At 42.9% G+C, this 16,050-nt stretch overlaps 1 protein-coding gene across 4 annotated transcripts in view; it reads right to left on the bottom strand.

The window, feature by feature from the left end:
* Positions 1-4,721, bottom strand: part of VIT (vitrin) — a 52,739-nt gene extending 48,018 nt beyond the window's left edge. For all 4 annotated transcript variants that reach the window (XM_030946460.1, XM_030946459.1, XM_030946462.1 and 1 more), the window contains exon 1: positions 4,474-4,721. The gene's annotated coding sequence lies outside the window, so the exon portion shown is untranslated. The remainder of the gene's footprint in view (positions 1-4,473) is intronic.
* Positions 4,722-16,050: the final 11,329 nt, after the last annotated feature.

The following is a 16,050-nucleotide window of genomic DNA, read 5'->3' as shown; positions in this document are numbered from 1 at the left end:
ATGTCTTATATTTACAAAAATATTTTATAAGGTGATAGGCTGAGCAACAGTTTACAAGTGCAAGCTGAATGTATTTTTTATATCTGTGTCTGTGGGATGTTCAGTAGAATGAGGCACATAAAGGATAACTGACACAGATTGTGTACTTAATGTGCCACTGACCTCTTAATGCACTCTGAAGTTCTGGAGATAAAGCAAAGATGGGATGGACTTCATGGGTGCTAGGAAGTCTGTTCAGCCTCTACAGCAAGACTGATGTTAAGAACTGCTTAAGCATAGATAATTTGAATGGACCAGAGATGGTTATAAATACTCTTCCAAATGGGAATGTATTTCCAATTCAGGAAATGAGATATAGATTTGGGTGTTCTGCTTAAAAAGGGAAGGAAAAAGCTGCAGATAGTGGTTTTTTTTTTGGGGCGGGGGTTTTTTGGTTGGTTGGTTGGTTTTGGGTTTTTTGTTTTGTTTTTGGGTTTTGGTTTTGTTTATTTTTTCTTTGGTTGGTTTTTTTAAATTAAAATGAATTTTCATGAGAAGTATTGATGCTTCCAAGCCATTGGGAAATTTTCTTTCTGATCAACACTTTCTGTATGTTTGGTTTTTTTTTCTCAGGTCTCAGTCACAGAAAAATGAGCCCAAAGAGGAAAGGCAGCCCAAGACAACACAGCTAAGTCCTGCTGGAGAGCAGAACGGAGAAGATGGCAAGAGAGATGAGGGGGAGCTAGCTGCAGAATGAGGGAATGGGCTCTGTTCTCTGCTGGCAGGGCACCTGCAGGGGATGTGGTAGCAGCCCTCAGACAGCACTAAATGTAGAGCTGCCCCAGAACAGAGTTAGGTGCAGAATGTTTGCAGAGCCAGAGCAAATACTCGGGTAGCTAGCCCATGAGTGCCATGCTGCCAGGACTGCCCAAACCTGGCAGCTCCTGGTGTTTGCAAGGGGCAGCTACACCCACACAAGCTGCAATCACAGCTGGCCAGTACAGCTGCCCCACTGGCGCCTTTGGAGCCTACAGAATTTCAGTAGATCCTGGCTTCTCTATGGGCCACTGTGCTGGAAGAAAAGTTTATCAGTTCATGCTCCCGTTGTATCTGAACAAGCCCCTTCACATCCCTCTTTTAGCATCAGCTTGCTTTCCACCGGGCATTATCACAAAGCACTTTTACTCCTGCCCTGGGCTCCCAGCGCTGCCTGCAGCCCCTTTGAGCTGGGGGCTTAGAGAGTTCGCAAGGGCAGCGCAGGCTCTGGCAGGACAGACAGGCAGAGTTTAATTTCCTAACAGATACAATCTAAACAGCCACAGATTTTCTGGGCATTTCTGCACCTTTCTGAGCCTCTCATGTGGCAGCAGGAAGCTGTGCTGCCTGTGCAGCATTTACCCAGGTTTTCCAAGAGGGAAATGTGCAGCAAATAAAGGAACTGGGATGCAAAAGAGTGGCAGCTGCTTTAGGACTGTTAGAGAGGCTCTTTTACGGACGAATGAACCGTCAATTTGTAGTAAGACATTGTTTTCTAAACATAGCATGAAAACTGTTATCTTGCCTGGCTGGTCATTAGAAGAGAGATAATTATAGTCCCTGTGCGACAGCCGGGCCCAGAACAGGGGCTGCATTGTCCCGGGTCCCAGCTGAGCTCCGGCACAGGCTCCCCAGGCAGCGCTGGGACAAGGGGGCTCCTTGTGCCCCGGCAAGTTCAAAAGAGGAATTGAAGTGCTCTAAGTAGGTGTTAAGCACCTATTTCTCTCCCCGACTCTGGATTTAAAAATCTACTCCACAAGATGTGGAGGGCAGATCTGCAACTACTGCAGCTGCGTTCTCCCTGCTTTTTGTACAATGCATGCTATGATTATTATTTTTCTTTTATTTAAAAAAATCAAACCCCAAACCATCACTTTTGCAGTTCTATGTTTCTGTTTTTCAACACAGATTAATGGAATCTGTATGATGGACAGGTTTTCAGAAGGAAGGACATATTATATGTTCAGCGTCCACTTCCTGAGCCCTGAATGAGAAACCTAAACCTCAGCTGATGCTGCAGCAGGCTGGAGGAGTCCTGGTGTGTACCCACAGCTTCAGGGGGCCAGGACATCCCTCCAGGACTGCCAGGAATTTCCAGACTTTTGTTTTTCATTACCCATGCAGAAAAGACCCTGCCAGCCCAGCCAATTGCAGTGGACCAGCACACAGCTCTCTCCTCTGGCCCCTGCCCGTGCCAGTCCCACTATAGGAGCAGTTCATGTCTACAAGTGCCACAGCACATTTTTTTTTCAGGAATACAGTCAGAGTTGCAGGTAGGAAACTGAGTTATCACTTTTTCTTGCTCATTTCAACCAGGTGCCTTAAATGACTTAACTATCAACACTTAAACTAAAAGAGAGTAGGTTTAGATTAGATATTAGGAAGAAATTCTTCATGGTGAGGGTGCTGAGGCACTGCCACAGCTTGGCCAGAGAAGCTGTGGATGTCATGTGAAGTGTTTTCTAACTAGAGTTTTATTTGTGGTTCAGAGAGGGAAAGGGAAAAGTTCAAAATTCTCCAGGCAGACCAGATACAGTCAAGTTTTTGATGCCATTGTTACATAAACATTGGTTTTATTTTTAGCAATGTTTTCTAAGAAGCAATGGCCAGAAATAATAAATAATTCCGACATTTCACATGAAGTAATTGGCCTGTTTTTCAGCTTCTGTGTTCACTGTGGCTCAGGTAGTGCCCTTTTAGAAATACTCCAATTAATTTTGACAAAAAGGAGTGTAATAATTAATTTCCTACTACTTCTGTGAAAGTCAGTAACTAGGTGAAAAGGGAACACCTTATTGATGCCTCCTCAAAAGGAAAGGCTTTTGTATCATCTTATCCTTATAGATAAAAGAGACTCCAAGAGGAGTATCTTTCTTGCATTCCAAGTGTGAGGAAACCTGGTGTTGCTAGTAAAATTGCTTGGTTCAACCACTCAGTGGTAAGTGCTGCTATTAGACCACTAGGGATAGTAATGTCTTACATTAAGTAAAGGTATGAACAATTAAAGTCCAGGTTAAGAACACAATATTACTACTTCAGGTGGAAACAAAGTATTGGCAGTACATTAAAAAATATTTCTTAAAAAATACTTTTTATGTACTGAATAACTAAAAGACAGGAAGTCCTTTTTATCATCCCAGTGAGAACAATCCCAGCAACTCAAAGGATTAAGCAAAACATGCAAGCAAAGTAAATCTGTTTAATATAAGATACTTAGTATTTGAAAATCAATGTGTTTGTAATGCAGTTATTTTTGCTTGAGTTCTCTTTGCATCTCTGAAGGAGACCAGTCTTACAGTCACAACTGTCGTTCAAGTGATGAACTGAGTAAAGTCTGAAGAATATGGTAACACAGAAAAACATAGATTTTCTTTGAGTGTAGAACAAGAATGCAAAATGTTTTTAACTTCAGGATGTATGTAGGAAAACACAAGCTATAAACATATACAACTCCATGGCTTTTCTCAGTAAAATGTATTTTAAAAGACATCTAAACAAAATTTTCTCTGTGTGTTTTCTTGTTGTGATGTTTTGTTTAAAATTTGGAGGGGTTAGAGCAAAAACAGTGTGCTCTAAGGAGGATTTGCCTCTGTAAAGTGTAATTTTGCTTTTTGCTCTGAATGTGGTGTAGGTCCCATAAACTCTAGAATATTAGCTAGAGTTGATATTTAGCTTGGGGCATTTGGTTCATGTTTGTACTGGTTGGAGAGAAATCACATTTTGAAGAGACTTATCAAGACTCTAATCTCTCTGCAGAGAGCTGAATGGCTGTGGCAGGCTTGACAATGCTATTCATTTTTGGAGCTTCACCACCAAAACAAGCACTCAGCACAAAAGGATGTATGGAGTCTAGGCTACTGTACTGTTCACACTCTGTATCGATCCATTACCAAGAGAGTTCACAACACAGAAACACACATCCCTGGAATAATACCATTTTCCATTCTGTGCCTTGGAGATTAGTGTTCCCCAGTATCAGGTCGTGTTTACTAATGATACAAAACACACCTTCCTACTGATCAAAAAGAGTTTGTGAAAAAGTCTTGAAACCAAAACAGTTTTAAACTGAGGAACAAGTTGCATTGCCTATCACAAACTATTTGAACAGAAGGCTTGAATAAATGGCTATTGGTGTGTGGCTTATATACATCATTCTTTATCACATAGTTAAGCCTTCGCTGTTCAAGCAGTGAGTATATGTGTCCACTTTAACAGCAGGGGCTTAATGCTTTCATAAATACTTTATGAAGTATATAGTAAAGTACAGTTTCATTCTACATTTATGTCTTCATCTTCTCAGGTCTTTGATCCTAAGCACATAGCTGGAATGCTAAATAAAACATTATGTCCCTACAGTTCCCAGCACTGAAAATATTTAACTATTATCAACAGGCAAAAAGCACAACTTCCCCCTCTCCCCGCTAAATAAATGTAGCAGAAAAACAACATCAGAATTACCTTGCTTGAGGTGTGCAACTTTTTATTCCTTTTCTCCACACAGTATGAAAGTGGGTTTTTTTCCAAGCTTTTCTGTATCCCAAACTCCAGCCAACATTATTCTAGAGAAGGAGAGGCGGGCAGCAGAGGGAGGCCTGGACACCTTTTTTCTTTCAGAGAGGAGCTAATCAAACATTCCCATCAAGCTCCGAGCTCTGTGAAAGGCACATTGCTCTCTCTCTCCCCCCCCCCTCCTTCCCTCTGCTCCTCTCTCCCTCTCTGTCTCTCTCTCTCTGTCTTTCCCTCCCGCACACACGGACTGCAGAGCTCCTTACACTGATTTAGCAGCTGAATTAGGCGGTCCTATTTTAAATATACATTCCCTCCCACATATTTTTGGTAGGGATTTCTATGCTCCTTTTGCACTAGCCTGTCAGATTTGTCAAGTTTTTCTCTTTTGGGAAGTGAAGCTTTACTCAACTGATGTTGTGGTTCATTTTTTTTCAGTCTCCCCGTGCAGTTCAGCACTGTGGTGAAATGACTAGAACTAGTAGATGAGAGTAAACCACACAGCCTTGAAGATTATAGCTACCAGTTTAGTTAGATGCAGATCAGGTTTAAAGAGAAAAAAATGTCTTTTGAAGAGACAGACTGTGATGCCTTTACTTATGTGAATAGCATCGTATTCCCCCAGCAGTTTCCCTGAAGACAGAGGATTAGTGACAGAATAACTCTGCAAGTCTGGGCACAGAGAAGTAGAAGTATTGCATGAGGGTTCTTTCTGATGAAGTTGGATGTGAGGATTTAATAAAATGCTCTCAAAGGCTAAAAAGCTGGTACTTTTTAAGTGTGACCTGGCCAAATGAGATATACAAAAGGACTAGTTTCTTTAAGTATCTGTATGCAGATGTCCTAAAATTCTTAGGTAACTTTAAGAAGAAAAATGCATTAAGATAATGAAGATCATAGCATTTATGGGATTATCACAGAAAGTGCTGGTATCTTGTTCCAAGATACTAGAATGTAAACTGTAATATGCAATTCTACTTAGGTATTTGGAAGTGTATAGATAACATCCATGGCTGAACATACACTGTTTAATCTAAGATCATTATGGATGAAAAAAAAATTAATATAAATACAGGAGATTGACTTCAAAACACACATTAGAAAGAAATGTAATTCCTGATTTAACAGTCTCCTAAATGCCTTTAGTTCAAAGGGAAGGTGATTACCTGGTACTTGTAAATATCTGCTCCAGTACCTGCAGAAACTGTGTAACAGCTCAGCATATTAATACACAGTACAATATCAAAAGTTTATCAGCAAGCTCCAACTGTGTCACTAGGATATAATGATCCATAATTCATTTGATACTCTTAATACAGGAGCTCTGGCTTGCCATGGTGAGTCCATGCAAGGCAGGATGCACTGGACTGGCAAAAAGCCTCTTCAGACAGCAAACCTGTTAGCAGTTCTACCTAGAAGATCTATGGAAAAACCCTGAAACTCCGCCCCCCCCCCCAGTGCCCCACATATTGTTAATTCAAGTTAACAATTTCAGAATATTATCACCTTTGTTATAAGGCTTTGTGAGGTTTAATTATGCAGACAATGAGGGACAAAAGGACCAAGATCTTAGGACTGCAGGTTTAGAGGTACGTAGGTAGAAGGGGACAAATATCTAACTACTGGGGTTCTGTAGCTAAGTGGCTATGTGCCACTTCCCAGTGCTGGTGAAAGACTGAAGTCTCCATGACAACTCCTTACCTGCAGATGCTGATGGATCAAAAATCTTTGGGCACAGACCTTCACTAGTCTTTAGCCACTTACTTTCCATTCAAGCAGCTTATTTTCAGAAATCCATGGGAATCTATGTAGATGCTGATTTGCCTGTATTGCTTTACAGTCTCAGGTCAGTGGGTTACCAAGGAATCTTGATCTCAAACCAGTGCAAGTGAGAGGACTGAAGACTAAGCTGGCAAACCAAACCATGGCTGGGTGGCAGAGGCACCTGCAGAGCACGCAACAGGACTGCATCAAACCAGCTGGACTGGTGTTGTTGAGTGATGGAACTGAGAAGGCAGACACAGGAGATGATTGGGATGATGGTACAGGCAAAAAGTCCTGCTGAGGTTCAGCTCCTGCTGCCTGTGTCAGCTCACTGAGGGTTGTAGCTGTTGGCATGTGGAATGTTGTCAACAAGGCATCAAAGCAAGAGCAACAGGGCATGACCAAGGTCATGCTGCTTTGTTGTTGCTGCAGGGTGGCAGTTTTACAAAAGAAACAGCTGATAGATCCACTTTTCATTTTCCATGGATGAATTATCTTATTTGTGGGTAAATTATACCACGGGCAAGAAGCCAGCATGGTCCTGGCAGCACTTTGCTCAAATGCAGTGGTGTGAGAAGACAGCATTGTTGCTTCCAGAAACACAGCAATGGTGCAGCCCTGTCCACTCTGCACCCACCTCACTCTCCCAGCCTTGCTGGCTCCACTCCTGGCTCAGGGTCAAGAATGCTGCCAGTTGGGTGGCATGTTTCTGCATTGCTGCCTGAGAGTTAACCTGGCATCCTGGAAATGAGCATCCCAGGAACTGTGGAGCAGAAACACTGAGTAGGCAGAAAAAGAAAACTATCTGGTTTGTTATTATTCAGGGTATTCAGCCTCTCATTATCGATTGTAATGGAGAACTGAGGAGTATCAAAACAAAAGACTGAGGAGGGCACTAACTGTCTCTTTTTATCACAACATTTCCGAGTGCTGTCGCCTGTGCTCTTTCCTGACAGAGGCAATTTCCAGCCACCCAGGAGCTGACAACACAAAGAGCAGAAACAAGAGGTAGACCATGTTGAATGGCTCTACTTTGGTACAGGGATTTGCCACAGGGAAAGATTTGTTTGCAAAAGAGATGGCTGTGCAGTCAGGAAACCACTAATCTGAACACAAAAGGTATTGAACATGATTGTCTAGGGGATGGACAAGTGCTCCCTATCTGTATGTGTTCATGCCTTCCACCTTTGCTTCGAGTCTGAGGCCTCCACCTCAGTTAGTTTTCTGCTAAATCTTAGTAGTATTTGTGGTAGTAGTTTTTGAGTTTTACTGTGCTCTATTTTCATGTGCATGTTAGTTAAAGTAGGATTTATCATGATCCATTGAAACAAAGCCTGAAAGCAAAAGAATGCAGACCTCTCATCTGTCCCCTGAAGCAGCCGGTGAATAAGACCAGCGAGTCAAAGAGAGCTGAGAAGGTCCTTTAGTTTTTGAAGAAAATGTAGTGACCTACTCAGATATTAACTTCACTCTGGAAGATAAAACAGCAGAAAGAGAGATAAGATGTATGTAGGCAGTGTTAGGTCTGACAGAGGAGATAATCTGGCCAAGATTCAGTAAGGAAGTTTCGTATTTTCAAATAGAGGCAGCAGCAACCTGGAAGACTAGACACTTGCTGATAGAGACCTTAGTCACAGACCGTTAAATAAATTTGCATTTTGAGATCATCTGTCATGCAGAATTTTTAAGGCACTCAGTGTTTGTCACCCATTGCTTTGGGTAAGAGCTAGGTGGTGGCAGCTGAAAATCTGACTTCACTAAAGGGAAGCTCACTGGACTTAATCTAATCCTCATTAAAATCTGACTTCAACAATTTTTAACAAAGCATTTTTTAACAACATAACTAGTGGACTTACATATTTCAGCCAACACAAAAATGTAGGATTCCTCATGATTCCCTCTCTCTGCATGCAGTCATTCACAGGTAAATGAAAAAGGGAAAATCTGCCCTATTTTGAAATGCAATTAACTCACATGTTCTGGGTTTGATGCTCACCAACTGCTATGGCCCCTGATCTGAGAAGAGGCTACTGTGGGGGAACCATCAGAAAAAGCTGTAGTTTTGCACTTCTTGTGCTTACATGTCTAAATTCAGTCCGAGTTCATTACTGACTTGGTCCATTATCTTTTGATCATAGCTGGCCTTTCTGTAGTGATTCACATGAATAGGTCAAACTTTTGTTGAAAGAGAAAGAGAGAAATGTTTTACTGTGTAATAGGTTCACAGAGTAGGTCAAAATCTAAGTGAAAGCAGAAGATGGTCATTTCAAAGGCCATAAATTGCTTCCAAGAGGTCTGTGCAAAGGGCTGACAGGCATATAGATTCAGGTGTGTGCACCAGTCCAACCCATTCTGTTCCTCTCCCCAACACTCAGGAGGAATTTCTGGTTCTGCTGCTGTAGGCATAGGCAAAGAAAATACTCTTCAGGTATGTTATAAAACAAGATATGCCTGCACAATTTTTAGAGAAATCAAAACTTTGTCTGGGAATTTTTTCTTACTGGAAGGTAGAGAGTTTCTCACATACCAGATCTTTGTCCCATTGTGGGACCCAAAGTGCACACTGCTCATCGGGCATGAGGCTGTGGCCACTCTTCTAAAACCATGGAATCATTTGCTCTCCAGGTTATGAACAGGAAATATATAAGACCCAAGACTGAACTACCTGGCTTGTGATAATTACACAGCAAGTGCTGAATGTACCTGCTCAGCTATCAGGGCGGGCTTAGTAAGGCAGTCCTGACTGCATGCAAGGACAGAAAACACAAATTAAATGATTTCTGCAAGACAACATGTAGCTATGCCACATTGAATCCCATCCAGGTGCTTAGACGGAAAGGAAAAAGTTTTCTGCTCTCAAGCAATTACCCTCGAGCCTTTTCAACCAAATACTACCACAGGAATCAGAGAGCAGAATCTTACAACACCCCAAGATGTCACGCACAGCCTGGCAGTGCTGGCTCTGTTCAAAGAGCATGGTTGCACATGTTAGAGTTAACTCCTAACAAGTGGAGTTCAAATTCTGCAGTTTTTCCACATTTCTCAAACTCCATTAAATAAAATCATAATTTATGCATTATTACACTTAAGGCAAATTCTTCTTAAAAACCATTTATACCTAAAAAAAAAAAAGTCAGCGACAACAGAGTGGGAAGTTAGTGTAATTGTGATGGCAAGGCAACTAGGGGGTTAACATTGTTTGGCTTTAGCTACTTAAAGCACTTATATTGAAATAGGCCTGAGGTAAATAAAACAACCAATGTTCTGTAAGGCTTATATAAAGTACATTGATGTGTTTGTCTAGTTTTTGAGAAAGGTAGGGAGGCTAAATTATGTGTGCTGTAGTCCTTGCCAGCATCAGAAACATCTTTAAATAATTAGAGCCATTGGGTAGCCAGGGCTCTGTTTTCACTTTTTTATGAATGAGGAGACCTCATGGGCCAAATGAATGCATAATGTTGGCATGCTTGGCTAAATGGATGTATACCAAACTTACAGTGTGTAAATATGAAAACCACACTGTGTTTCTCAGAGAAAATGGCAAAGGCCATGTTTCCTGAGACTCTGGAAAAGCTGGGCTCTGTCAGTAAGTCCCAAGTCCCCAAGGCTTTGTGTGCCTCAGACTGAAAAAAAGTGACCAAAGATGACAAAATCAGGCCTTTCAGGTTTGCCAGGGCAATGTTCAAGAGAAAGCTGATAAACCCCTTATCCTGGGTCTTCTGCAGTATATGGCACGGGAATGGGGTCCTGGGACCTGCTATGCCTCTCCCAACTGGGCAGGCTTACAGGCTTCAGGGATGAAGATTTGTTGTGGGGAATGGGAAAGGGACACTTTTTCTGTGATTGACTTGTGAAGAGCTTGACTCTTTCCAGTTGAACAGTGACCATTTTAACTGTCATGGATTTTAATTGTTGGGTTTATTTTAAAGCTCTGGGTGGTCACTTTCGACCTTGCCAGCCTCTGCAATTATCAAAAGACATTAAAAAAAAGTGAACTTGGTCTTGGAAGGAGAATCTAATAAGGCATTTAAGCAAACTCAGAAGCTACCACTTCCTGTTCAGTGTTTGTACACTCTGAGAGCATTTTAACATGTACTGCATTAACACTTGACATGCAAACAATACTAGTTAGGACCAACAAGTCTGGTGCATTTGCTTATAGTTCTTGGACTGTAGGAGAAAGAAGTAATGCTCAGATATTGCTCTCCTTTAATTATTTCAAGATATATCTCTATAGGAAAAAAGAAAACAGGTGGAGGATGTACTTGCACTTGAAGTGCAACACAGAGCTTTCATGAGCATCAAGAAATCTTCATTATTTTCGCCATGCAGCTGAATCTACCCATACTTCCTATGCCCCATATTCCCAATGCCTGATTTAGAGCAGAGGTTGCCACAAATGCTATGTTGAAACATAAACAAAGTGAACAGTAAATGCAGGGGCTGGAAAAGCCTCCATCACATTTGGGATCAGGAAATGCCAAGGGTCATACTGTAGAGGAGCTTGCCTTGATTGTGTCCACAGACCTACGGCTCTGAAGAGGTGTAACCAGCTTTAAAAGCTGTGGCATTATGAAGGTGGACTGTGATGTTTGTATCTCTCCAGTCTGCTTTCAGACACCAAAATGCTGCCACAATGGAAATCAATTTTAGGTAGGATTTTTTTTGGGCAGAACTTGCAGTTGTTGCAGAGAGAAGTGTACCATGACTGAACAGATTTAGGTCTGTATGAAGTGCAGCATATGGATTTTGTTCCTCTAGAATCCAGTGTAAGTAGGGACTGAGTCTTCCCGGGTTAAGTGGGATATATTTCATTGCTTGACTACCTCATATAAAACCTGGTTTATCACCATAAGACTTCTTTCATGAGGAGTAAAATCATCTGTTCAGGAGAGTGCTCTTGTTAATCAAAAGCCTCAGCACTGATGGATGGATTCAGTGTTGAAATTTGCATCTGAGGACCAGAGCCCTCAGAAAATACAAATGACTTTTTCAGCATGCTTTCCCTGTCTGCCCTCTTCAGTGCAAGCCACGTGCTATCATTGCCACTGTTAATTCCATTTGCCAAGAATACCAGGTCTCACTCTGGATCGCAGTGCCACTTACCTGGGCACTAAAACTCAATTATTCACTGAAAATCAGGCCTGGAAAATGTAAACCCAGTAACAGTCTTCTGTCTGTTTTCCTGACTATTTCCCCAAAGTGTTTTCTGTTTATGCTCATCAGGTGTCAGAGCAAATAGGTGATGCCAGTAAAAGCCACTTCACAGTAGAAAGCTCATGGCTGCCTCCCAGCAACTGAATGCATCCCCTCTGTGGTGCCCTTATCCTTGTCTCCTCCAGCTTTGGCTCTTGGCACTGAAGACTGCTCAAAACGCAGGTTGTTTGTGGAGGCAACATGCAGAAATTAGAGTGCCTCCCTGGCAAGCAGAAGTGTCCAAACATGCAGCAGAGCCAGAACTGCCAGGGTGTTTAGTGGGTGGATTAATGTATTTTCTGTACTGGTATTTGCCAGAGTTCATGAAAAGCCCTTCTGCATGTGACCCTGTACACAGGCTCGCCGTGTAAGGCTTAACACTGTTCCCTCCCAGTGAAGTGGCCTTGTGCCTGTGTGGTAATGAGGCATCTCAGTATGGGGTGGGAACACACAGGTTCCCTTAACTCCTGGATGGTGTTGCACCCAAATGAATCTCTTTTTGTGTGGATCCAGGTCCCAGCAACACCATCATTAGAAGATGGGACACATTTGGTGGTAGAATGTCCCGTATTTCAGCACAGTTGAATTGAATTGGGAAGGAAAAGAGTGAGACTATAGGGTCCTGGTGCTGGCAGAGTGGGGGAAACAGGAGGGGAAAGCTGGGATCCTACTGGAAGGATGGGGCAGGAGGAAGTTGCTGGGGGTGCACTTGATCTAGGTACAAGGAGGATATAGAGTGATGCAAGGGCATCCCTGGGCACACAGATCCCAACAGACTGGCAAAGACACCAGCACTTTTCCTTCTTGACATCCCTGTCCTGCCCCTGTCCTCCTTTCATTTCCAGCAGGATGAGAGAGAGTGTTTCCTGTGTTTCTTTAACTGTTCATCACCAAGCTGTTCATTGCTGTGAACAAAACTCTAGGGGTATTGATGCTCCAGACTGCTCTCAGTCACTAAAACTATTCAAAAAATGATCCTGCTGTGTGAGAACCAGCCTGACATTGGAAAGGTTTTTTTCTGCCCAAGGCAGCAGAGCAGGCAGGGCTCCAGGCAGGAAACTCAGCTCCCTTCCTCCCCCTCAGGATATTTGTGACCAAAGTTTTTTTGCTGTATGTGTATAGCAAACCCCATGCAGCTTGGTAAAGCTCCATGGAGAATTGAACAGTAGGAACTGCTGAGTCATGATGAGACAGCAAAATAAGTTCCTGTCTCTCTGACCCCCACCCCAAAGCTTATCTCTGTAACCCTATAGGCCATCTTACCTAACCCTTACTAATGGTCAAGTTTGGATCCCCCTTAACCCTATAAAAAGGGCCTGTTTTAGCCCATTCAACAGAAGAAGAGCTGTTGCTGGAACCTTCACGGCCTCTCCTGCAATAAACCATTGCTGTGGAGCACCAGTGCGCTCCTTCCCCTCTCTTGCCGTCTGCTGCAGCCTCAGCCAAGGGCTACCTACCTAGCAAGCTAAGAGCTGATATCCTAAGAAAGCTGATACCACTATAGAGCTGGCAATCACCAAGCTTGCTAAGGGGGTAGCCTGTGGCGAGGGCCACGAGCTAGCTGAGCTTTCAGGCACTGTCTCCCTGAGGGACTGGGCTCCCAGGCCATCTTGCACTGCTCGATAATAAGGCCAAGATCAAGGCTTTATTATATATGTGTGCAAAGGGGTCAGGGCTGGGGAATGCAGCCTATGCTCCTTGTTGCCGCTCATTTCCACCATTTTCCCCAGGCATCAATTTTCCAGCCCTACAGAGCTACATTTCCAGGCATAGAGAGGGATGAGGTGTTCCCTAAGGGACAGAAGATGTAGACACAAGTTTCTGCAGTGCAGTAGTCTATATCTCTGCTTTTTATAAGCCAGCTATTTTTCATGATCAATTTCCACTCAAAAAGCAGAAGAGAGGCAGTCTGCATAAACATGACTCAACGCAGTAGCAATTCAATTAACTATAAACTCAGTAATGTAGAAATAGAGTAGCAAAGAGAGGGATCTTTCTTCTGCGAGGCTTTTGAGTGCCACACAAATTTCTAATGAAATTTTAAATCCTTCTTTGAAATCAAGCCTTGAGAAGAAATGCTGCTCTTTTGTTACATGTAAAAGAAAGGAAAAAACCTCTTCAAATCTTATTAGAAGAATAAATCTGTCTGAATAAGCTCTATTCTCCAGTCCTCTCCTCCAGTGACACAGCCATTTATCATAAGGTGAGCTCTGTGTTTTGATCCCCAAATCAAGTAAATTACTTCTAATAAATTGCTTAGTCACAAGCACAGTTCAGCTGGAAACACCATTTGCATTCTTATAATTGCCAGCATTAAATCTCCCAAAGAATTGTAAGAGGAAAGTTTCTACATTTTCTGCTTGCTAACTCCCCAGAGTATTTTATACTATGAAAACTACTGAAAATGCTTTCCAAATATTTCAATAATTGACATTTTCTACCTTAGGTTTTCAAAGCTCTTTTCAAAGAAGGGCAAACAATGAAAGAAAGTGAAAAATAGTTTTGGGAGAGAGAAACTTAAATCCCATGCATCTTCTTTAAAAGTATCAGAAGAAAAAAAAGGCAAACAACTTTTATAGAAAAGAAAGCTGAGAAGTGCAGAGTTTACAGAACCAAGTCTGAGAAGGTATTTTCAGTACTTTCAGTACTACAAGTAAGACAGGGACAGACATTTAACAGGGCTTGTTGCAATAGGTCAAGGGGTAGAGGTTTTAAACTGAAGAAAGCTTGATTGAAATTTAATAAAATGAAGAAGTTTTTTATAGTGAGTGGGATAAAACACCAGAACAAGTTGCCCAGAGAGGTGGTGGATGCCCCATCCCTGAAAACATTCAAGGTCAGGCTGGATGGGGCTCTAAGCAACCTGATTGACCTAAAAATTTCCCTTATCATTGTAGAAGGATTAGAGTAGCTGAGCCTTAAGCATCCCTTCTAACCCAAACTATTCTATGAATCTATGATAATTGGCTGTTTTTAATTCAGAAAAAAAAAAAGGCACATTGCAGACAGGTTCTGCATTTACCAGCCCTATGAGGGATGCCCACGATCCCACAGACATTAATAGAATCATAGATTCAAAGAAGATTCAATATTGAAAGAGACATTTAAGATCAGCAAGTCCAGCTGTCCACCTGACACTATCACTGTAATCCTTAAACTGCTAAACCACCACCCAGGCCTCTAAACCACCTCCAGGCATGGTGACTCTACCTCTTCCCTGGGCAACCTATTCCAATGCCTTACCACCCTAAAAATGAAAACATTTTTTTCTAATATCAAACCTGGATCTCCACTGTATCAGTTTAGAGCCATTCCCTCTGGTCCTCTCACTGCAGGCATGGTAGAAGAAACTGGCCCCCAGCTCACTACAGTCTCCTTCCAGGTGGTGTAGAGAGTGATGAGATCCCACCTGAGCCTTCTCAAGACCAAACCAACCCAGCTCTCTCAGCTGTTCCTCATAAGACATGTTTTCTAGTCCCTTTACAAGCCTTCTTTCTCTTTGCTGGACATCTCCAGCACCTCAATATCCTTTGTAAAGTGAGGGGCTTAGAACTGAACACAGTGCGTCCTCGCCAATGCTGAGTACAGGGCGATGACCACTTTCCCAATCCTGCTGGCCTCACTGCTCTTGAAACATGCCAGGATGCCATTGGCCTTCTTGGCCACCTGGGCACATGCTGGCTCATGTCAACCAGCACCTCCAAGTTCCTTTCTGCAGAGCAGTCCTCAAGCCATTCTTCCCCCAGCCTGTAGTGCTGCAGGGGGTTGTTGTGACCAAAGTGCAGACCTGGCACTTCACCTCATTGAACCTCCTGCAGCTGTGCTCAGCCAATTGATAGGTCTGTCCAGGTCTCTGCAAAGTCTTCCTATCCTCAAACAGATCAACATTCCCAGCCAACTTAGAGTCATCTGGTTATTTACTGAAGGTGCACTCAATCCCCACTTCCAGATCATCAATGCAGATGTTAAATGGGACTGGCCCCAAAACTGAGCCTGGGGAGCACCACTAGTGATTGGCTGCCATGTGGATTTGACTCCATTGACCACAAATCTCTGGGCCTGGCCATCCAGTATTTTAGCCATCAAAGAGTCCACCTGTCCAAGACACGAGCAGCCAGTTTTTCTAGGGGGATGCTGTGGGAGACAGTGTCAAACACTTCATTGAAGTCTGGAGAGACCACATCCACAGCCCTCCCCTCATCCACCAGGCAGGTCACCTGGTACTAGAAGGACTATGACAAGGCCACCTTGTCATTCAGGATGCTGAAGACATATGCACTGAAAATGCATGTGCTGGGAACAAGCAGCCCAGGACCAGGCAAAAGGGCAAGATTTCCTGCTGCTTCATCCTGAGCCCTGCAACACCCTGATGTGTGCTGGGATCAGTGCTTGGGCTTCTTTTTGGAAAATCTAATGGGTGTTTTTGTTGCATCCCAGTAGGGGTTGTAAGCCCCAGGCAGAAGGCCAGGGAAAAGTAAGGTCAAGGCTGACTGAGGCCTTTGTTGTGTTAATTTTAGTGAGTTACAGCCACAGCCATACCTTGGTGTGTCCAGATCCTGGTTCAACTAT

The sequence above is a fragment of the Camarhynchus parvulus genome, chromosome 3 (genome assembly GCF_901933205.1).
Source record: "Camarhynchus parvulus chromosome 3, STF_HiC, whole genome shotgun sequence".
Lineage (NCBI taxonomy): Eukaryota > Metazoa > Chordata > Aves > Passeriformes > Thraupidae > Camarhynchus > Camarhynchus parvulus.
This window is presented reverse-complemented; position numbering and strand designations above follow the sequence as displayed.